This window comes from Medicago truncatula, chromosome 6 (genome assembly GCF_003473485.1).
Source record: "Medicago truncatula cultivar Jemalong A17 chromosome 6, MtrunA17r5.0-ANR, whole genome shotgun sequence".
Classification (NCBI taxonomy): Eukaryota; Viridiplantae; Streptophyta; class Magnoliopsida; order Fabales; family Fabaceae; genus Medicago; species Medicago truncatula.
In genome coordinates, this window is record NC_053047.1 from 11,214,920 (window position 1) to 11,224,373 (window position 9,454).

A 9,454-nucleotide genomic window follows, 5' to 3' on the forward strand; every position below is an offset into this window, starting at 1 on the left:
AAAGATGCTTGAATTACACTTCCCTCCCCTCTTATGTTAAAATATACACTCCCCTCCCCTCTTATTCAAAACATATTTGAAATTTTTTCACTCCCCTCCCCTAAGAGAAGCTTGAAAACTTTTCCTCTTATGTTAAAATCTACACTTTACTCCCTCAATATTTATTTTTTATTTCTAATAATCTAGAAAATTAATAATAATCTAACACACTTTGATAAAAATAGTATTGCTGGTCTATTTTAATATAATAAAAAATTGAATACATATTTTTCGCTATTTTTTATTCACAATTTCATTAACATGTAGTTTTAAATCCTATTATAAAATATGAAACAACCCAAAATAAAATTAAAATATATGAAAAATTACTAAAGACAATAAAACATGGTTATTTAAAAGTTAATTTTATACTCTAAATTTATCAAATCAATAGAAAAATATTTAAATTTAATTATCATTGACATTTAAATTATAAAGAAATGAATTGATTTTTCTTAAATGATGGTTCAAAATTAATATATATCATAAAAATATTTATTTATGTTAAAATAGATTAAAATGTAGTGCATATTTAATTATTAAGGGAGGTTGTTACAATTCAAGCATCTTATAAGGGAGGAGAGTATAAATTTAATTTTTCAAGGGAGGGAAGTGTATATTTTAACATAAGAGGGGAGAGAAGTGTAATTCAAGCATCTTTGAGGGAATGAGAGTGTAATTTACTCTAATTTTAACCGATTTAGGTTGGTATATTGGTATTGGTTTGAAACCTTAAAGTGTGATCCTCTCAAAGTCTTAGGTTCGATTTCCCACGATGTTAATTTTAATTGGTAAGTCCATACAAAGTTTTATTCCGACTTTAAATGAGGTTACCCACAAATGAACGGTGGGATTGAACCTCTTAATTTAATCCGTCCTTAAGCTGAATATTGTTTTTCTTTTCTTTTTTTTTTAAAAGAAAATAGTTTATGCAAATGAGGCAAAGGGTCAAAACAAGGCACCCGACCCAACCAGGTAGGGCTAAAATTTGAATTAAATTTAGACTTTAAATTTGGTACCTGTGACCTTTTGAATGGGTTGCATTTTTAACTTATATATATATATATATATATATATATATATATATTTAAATTATTGAAATTATTTAAAATTATATAATTCCTCATCATTTGAATTTACATGAAAACAAAAATAAATTAAACCTACATGTGTCTGCGTAATTAAATTTTTGTGATACAGATAAACTAGACTTAATAAGTAGAAGTGCAAATAAAGATATGACAAAATTACACATTCGTCACTCAACTTAATTTTAGATAACACTCAATATTATAGAATGTCAATATCGTTATCCTTTTTAAAAAAACAAATCAAAAATCCATAAAAAATACAGGAAATTAATCACAAAACTCATAACTTCGTAAAAATGCGCATAATTTTATGAAAACATTATTTTATTCATTTGCTCCCTCATCAACTAACCTAACAGTCCTACAACATAAACAAATCATCGTCTCTTTTCAGCCTTTCTTCAATTTTTCTTTTGTTTCTTTTGTTTGGGTACTAAGTTGGAATTTGGTTAAGATTTTTTTTTGTTTGTTTTGGTTATGGTTGATTATTTTGATGATTGCGAAAAAGATGATTAACGTTATGTAGAAAAATGAATTTATGGTTTTTTGGGTTTATGAGATTTTTTCAATGAAATATGAATTTCTAAGGCTGTGTAACGAAGATCTGTGTTTGTTTGAGTTTGATGAGTTCTTGATTTTTTTTTTTAATAAAAAGGAACGACCTTGACATTTTATAATTTAAAGGATTAAATAAAAAATAAAGATAAAAGACGAAAGTGTTATATGAAATTAAGTTGGGTTGTGCATGCGATTAGTGTATTTTTGCTAGGATAGATTAGAGTTGATCCACATGGACTGATTTATTAGGTTGTATTTGTTGGAACAATATGTGTTTAACATTACCACCTTAAGTTTTGATGATAACAAAGTATTAAAATGCCAATTGAATATGCTAATACTTATTCAAGTGTGCAGGACCATAGATAAAAAAATTACAAGTCAATCATTGGTTCTTAAAGAACAAAAGAGAGCAAAGGGATTTACAAAGGAAGCTAATGTTCCAAGACAGAGTCTGAAGACAAAGAGAGTCTGAAGACCATCAGAAACTGACGTCATCAGAGAGTCTGAAGATCCCCAGAAGCTGAAGTTCATCAAAGTCTGAAGACTGGAAGCTGCAGTTAGTTAAAGTTTGTTATTTTGAAGACAAGGAATAGAAGCCTAGAGCAACGACTATTTTAAAGGAATTAGAAGACATTGAATGCTTATCCACCGAAGAGCGTAGGAAAAAGGGCATAGTACAATTGTACAACCACTACTCCACTCTTCATGTCTGCAATAGTACAAGCAACAACCATGTATACGCTGGTTATTCTCTTTTCAAGGAATGAATTTGAAATTGTTCCCTCCAAGGACAATAACCAAATCAAGCAACAGATCATTGGTGATGATCAAGCTTCAACGACTCCTTTTGATGTGCTGGCAATCAACAACATCTCTTTCACACCTCTATATAAAGGAGTGAAAACTTGAAGATTGTAAGAGACTCACAACAATTTTACTAGTGCCAAAACTCTACTGAAATTGTTCCACATCAAAGTTCACTTAGAATTTCTTAACAACTTTCATATCTTAGAAATTATAGAGTCAAGAGTTTGTATCTTATTTGTATTGTGAACACCACTGATTGTATATCAAGTGTTCAACCTCAAATATTTTTTCTGTCTCTGTTTGATTAGAAGTCTATTGCTTTTGTGTTCAAGAGATTAAAGACTCATCGAAGAACTATTGTCAAGATTGTTTAGGATATGAAACTATTAAAGTCAAAATTATTTTGATTTTTGGCTCTTTCGAGTTAGGAAAAAATATCTTCTGCCCTATAGATTGTATTTTGGAAGAAAGAAGTTTTATCGGTTTAAAAGAATTGCCTTAGTTTTGAATTAAACAATGCAACCATTTTGTACAAATATTGAAGTTATTCGATAACCCTATGTGAATGTCCTACAAAACTGAAGTCAGTTATAGTGATCCGGAAATTAGATGGTTGGAAATGTGATGATGGCTGCATGAATGAATATTCCTCCAGCATTTGTGATGCTTCGTATGCATGATTAGCCGAAAGCAAATATATTACTCAAATCTTACACATCTGATACATGGGGGGTAGATTTTTCTTATCTGCTAAAATAGCCGAATGCAAAGCAGTTCCAACTGAAGATTTTGGGTTGATTCGGAATGCCATACGGAAATGATGTTCAGAGAACTCAAATTTCTCTTGGTGCCTTGATATCTAGCAGTGAATGTGGCGGTAATGGTTATTATTACTCACTTCTGGGATGTGGCACCGCGTAGGTAAGTGGTGCAACACTCAGGCGCTATTTAACTCTAATGGCAACATAGACCAAGGGGATAATATTTAGTCGATGCGAAGGGCAGAAGTGCATAACTATTAAATACAGCTTCCTCAATTTTGCAAGCTAAAAGAGGATGAGGGGAATGCCTCTTACATAAGCACGCCATTCATACATTCGTTACTTTCTAGGTGAGCCGAACAAATATGAGAACATTACATCTTAAGCCAGAGTTCGACATATTAGGTTGGCACTTGGCCGTAGAATCATAATTCTATCTGGCATCGATCACCAAACTATATCAACAGATATCAAAGGCCTTAGCACAGAAGACAAATGATAAAGTGAATGAATGGCTTAATTAACATTACACCAACACTATTTAATAAGGCATTTTCAAATACAGGAATTAAACTGATGTAATAAGTAGTGAGATATAGTAACTATCACATCGATCCATGTTTTCATCCCTTTCGAACTTTCATGGTACGAAATGTCATAGGTCCAAGCTTTGACCCTCCCTTATAAGAGTTACTAGTTCCGTTTCCAGACACCATTCTTGCATTAGCATTTCAACTTACACTTGCTTCACTAGAGAGTCATGAACTACGTCGAGGACCAGAATCTGAAAACCACCTACCCGAAATATGAAACAATATATATATATATATATATATATTCAACCAGTTCTATCATACTACTGTCAAGAAAAATGTATCTGATATTGCCATTGTGTACTTCAGATTAAGCCGCTTGATCAAATCAATGTCTATTACATAGAAAATGTCACATAATATAGATGTGTTTATTTAGTTAATGCAAATAGAGGCAGAATATTTGAACCAACCTTTCGTAACTTTCCTTCACCCACAAACTTCCTTCGAGGGGCTTGAATAGTAGAGTTAACTGTCGACTTAGGAGAATTGTCAGAATCAAGTGTGCTCAGATTTGGGCCATTTGGCATTACATTCTTACACAAAGGAGGTGGAGCAACAGATGACAACCGCAATTGGAGACGGGGTGCTCCTCCAATTATCGATGATCCGTGCAGGTTTGCAGCATTATCCTTAAGACCTTGCATGAGTCTTAGTTGCCTCTATCAACAATTTTCCTCTAGATGTTACATTATATTTTTAATGCTAGCGTTTTTAACAAGTTTCGTCGAAATAAAGCTTGTGTGACATTTTAATATCTTAATTCTCAAATAAAACTTACATAGACATGTAATATATGTGTATATCCTGTCTCTTGTCACTTATTTAAATCTTAATTCTCAAATCTAAAAACTTATCTCATTGTTTGCAAAAATGTCATCCTTCAGCAGGAATTGTTAAAATTTACAAACCTAAAACAATGAATCATTATCTCTAGATTGATGAATGGACACCTGAATGTTGTTAAACTCTAATTGTGCAACAAAACTTGTCGTTCGCACAATCACAAAATATAAATGACGGACTACAATGCAACAAAAAGATAACATAAAGGCTAACATTGCAAACAAAATGTATTATAAAGGACCAATTTGGGGCACCCCATCCAATTTTGTGTTTGTTTATTTCAGATTAAAAAAATAGAACGTGTTAAAAAAAATTTGAAATTTTTTACTAGGCATTTTGAAAAAATTTAAAACTGGTTCTATTTGTTTATTACACATAAAAATCAATTTTATATAAAAAAAATTATTTTAACTAGTTCATGTGTATAGTTTTAAGTCATAATGATTATACTACAACGATTACCCTGTGGAATAAATAACTAATACAAAGGTAAGGATTACTCTTTTAGGCATGTAAATCAAACACTAATCCTAATAGCTTCTTATTTTAGAGTTGGTTTCATTTTTTTTTTTATCAAATGAATTTTTTAAAAAATCTAAACAAACATTTAAAAATGACAAAAGTGGTCTTTATTTATAATTTTTTCTAAAAAAATCATTAATATAAGCACACTTATTTTAAATTTAGGCTTAAATATATAAATTGTCCCTGTAAGTTCGCGTGTTTTTTATTTTCGTCCCTGTATTTTTTTTCTATAACAACCCCCGTAAGTTATAAACGTTTTGGTTTTGGTCCCTACCATCATCTGTTACAAAAACGTTTATGTGGCAAACAGAAGATGACCTGGCGACGTGGCAACCGACATTGATGTGTTGTTCCATATGCTGAGTCACAAAGGTAGACCAACCAAAATCAAAAAACAAAATTCGCAGAGGTACCCAACTAAAAAATTTATAGAAAACTTCATCTTCTTTCTTCCTTTCCTCTTCTTCATGATCTATGGGATGTTATCCTTATCATCATATACAACCCACACCTGGTTCTCACCAAAAGAATCCTCAATTCTTTTGATGTCGTCCTCAATTCTTTTGATGGGAACCAAGTGTGGGCTGTTAATGAGGATGATGATGACATCCCATAGATCACGAAAATGAGGAAAGCAAGGAAGAATATGGCGTTTTCTATGAATTTTTGGGTTTGATCCCTCTACGAATTTTATTTTTTTGATTTTGGTCCTTCTAACTTTGTGACTCAGCATTTGAAACGACACTTCAATGTCGTCTGTCACATCACATGTCGCCACATCATCCTCTGTTTGCCACATAAATGTTTAAGAAAAACTATAATACCGTGTATTGCTGTCACTCAACACATCTAACTATCCAAATCCTCTTTCGCTCTCAAAGATTCAACCTCTTCCATTTTCTTCATTTGCCTTAAATAAGCAACACTCTTGAGACTGCAATGTGGAGGGTAGAATCTGAAGCAATGCTTGCAAGAAAGCAACATGGAGGGTAGAATTTGAAGCAATGACTGCAAGAAAAAAAATGGTGTTTTAGAGTAATATCGATGAATCTTCTTGAGAATGGCATTATGGTTTTATAGTGTATTTATAAAAGGTTAAATAAGTTTTTTTGTCCATAAAAAAAATTCGTTTTTGTAAAAGTTATTTTTATAATATTTTAAACACGCTTAGGAAAAAATCATTCAAAAATTTAACATTTTAAAAAATATATACTAATTTGAATTTAATGGAGACTAAAATTGTGCTATGGACAATTGTATAGGAAAATAACATGTCACTTTTTTTAGTACTACAAATGTAATTTGGTAATTTTTTAGGGAAAAAACTTATTTAAGCCTTTTATAAACTCAAATGGTTTGAAACTCTTACAATTAAGTCGAAATTATGAATTTCAATTTCATTTACAGTGGGCTATCTATTAAGAAACATTCACAAATATATGTTACATGCACTCAAATTAGTTTGAAGTCATGCAATCAAAACATGTTTGGTTGTCCGATTAAGATTAGATGGTCTATATTTAAAATAGTTTAAACAAAGAAAAACATTCTTTAAATATGAATTGTCCAATCTGAATTGGGTGACCAGATCTGCACTGAAATTGCACAATAGAGCAATGCTAACATTTGAATCTAATAAATTTTCAAAACTTCTTGAAGTCAAGAAATCAAAGTAGATCTGGACGTGCGATTGAGATTAGACAATCTATATTTAAAGCAGATTAAATAAAGAAAAATCATGCTTCAAATCTGAATTGTATGATCATAATGAGATGTTCAGATTTGTTTTGGAATCTCACAAGAGATTGATGCTAACATTTGGATCTAATAAACTTTACAAAACCTCTTGAAGTCATGCAATCAAAGTAGACCTGACCTTCTGATTAAGGTTAGACGGCCTCGATCCAAAGCGGTTTAAATAAAGAAAAATCATGCTTTGGATCTGAATTGTCCGATGTTAATCAGATGTCCAGATCTACTTTGCAATTGCACAAGATCGATGCTACCGTTATACGTAATTACAACTGTAGTGAGAGATCCAAACACATAAATCTATGGTTATATCATTAATAGGGAATATTTAAATTTTAAATCTCTATTAAAATTCAATTAAATCGGTGTAAACCTATCAATCTAATTAAGATTTTGTTGTGCATACCTAAAGCTTGATATTATTCGCACGAGTAGCGTTGGAGGCGATGATTTGGACAAGGCAGCCGATGCGTCACACAGTACAGAAATTTGTCCAGATCTGGCCGATTGAAGACTTTAGAGGAGTTAAAACGATTAACATTAGGGTAGGTAGTTGACAATGGTGCCGAACAACATGAGCGGTGGTCAAAGAAGGATGGATGGTCGAGGTCAATTTAAGTTGGGGTGGGAAGAGTTTAAGGTGAGCGGCGTGGAAAGGGAGAGGGGATGAGGTAAGGTGACAAAGGGATCTAGGGTTCGAAGCAAAATATGACAAATGTCTAGGATTATGCAAGTTATGACAACATATAAATGAGGCGTAACCGGTAAAAAAATCAAGTGACTATGTGTCTGTACATTTTTTTTTACTTGTCTATCATATAACTCCGCAAAGGTAATTTTTTTATGGATTGATATAATATTAAATTATAGAATCTGATGGAAAAATAAGAAATCAATTAAACAAAAAAGAAACGTGTAGAAGGAAAATGCACCCAAATTTTTAGCTCTGTAGATTAATAAGATAATAATTTTATCCCGTTTGGGTAGGTATATTGGTGTTGTTTTGAGACCTTAAAGTGTGCTCCTCTCAAGGTCTTATGTTCGATTTTCCACGATGCTAAATTTGATGGGCTAGTCTATACAAAGTTTTATTCCAGCTTTAAATGAGGCTACCCACAAATGGATAGTGGGTTAGGACCCCTTAAATTTGTCATGGAAAACAAATTGAACATCTAATACACATCTACTTGACCAAGGAACCTGCATTCTCATTTAAGGAAAAATAAGACGCATTTACATGTATCCTTAAGACCTGGCATGAGTCTTAGTAGCCTTGGACTCGTGTCTTCAGAGACAATGTGTCGCAACACCATTACAATCTTTAGAAACCTGAATGTTGTTAAACTCTAATTGTGCAACAAAATTTGTGGTTCGCGCAATCACAAAATATAACATGAAGGACATGCAACAAGAAGATAACATAAAGGCTAACATTGCAAAAAAAATGTATCATAAAGGACCAATTTGGGCCACCCCATCCAATCCTGCAAGTGAAAAATTGGTTAATGGATTGGATTCAATCCATCCAATTTTGTGTTTGTTTATTTCAGATTAAAAAAATAGAATGTGTTAAAAAAAAATTGGAGATTTTTTTACTAGACATTTTGAAAAAATTTGAAACTGGTTCTATTTGTTTATCACACATAAAAATCACTTTTATAAAAAAAATATTATTTTGACTAGTTCACGTGTATAGTTTTAAGTCATAATGATTATACTGCAACGATTACCCCCAGTGGAATAAATAACCAATACAAAGGTACGGATTACTCTATTAGGCATGTAAATCAAACACTAATCCTAATAGCTTCTTATTTTAGAGTTGGTTTCATTTTTTTTTTATCAAATGACTTTTTTTAAAAATCTAAACAAACATTTAAAAATGGCAAAAGTAGTCTTTTTTTATAATTTTTTCTAGAAAAAATCATTAATATAAGAACACTTATTATAAATTTAGGCTTAAATATGTAAATTGTTCCTGTAAATTCACATGTTTTTTATTTTCTTCCCTGTATTTTTTTCTCTATAACAACCCGCGTAAGTTATAAATGTTTTGGTCCCTACCGTCATCATCTGTTACAAAACGTTTATGTGGCAAACAGAAGATGACCTGGCGACGTGGCAGCAGACGTTGACGTGGTAGACCAACCAAAATCAAAAAACAAAATTAGCAGAGGTACCCAACTAAAAAAATTAGAGAAAACTTCATCTTCTTTCTTCCTTTCCTCTTCTTCATGATCTATGGGATGTCATTCTCATCATCATATACAACCTACACCTGGTTCTCACCAAAAGAATCCTCAATTCTTTTGATGTCGTCCTCAATTCTTTTGATGAGAACCAAGTGTAGGCTGTTAATGATGATGAGGATGACATCATATAGATCACGAAGATGAGGAAAGCAAGGAAAAATATGGCGTTTTCTATGAATTTTTAAGTTTAATCCCTCTACGAATTTTATTTTTTTGATTTTGTTCCC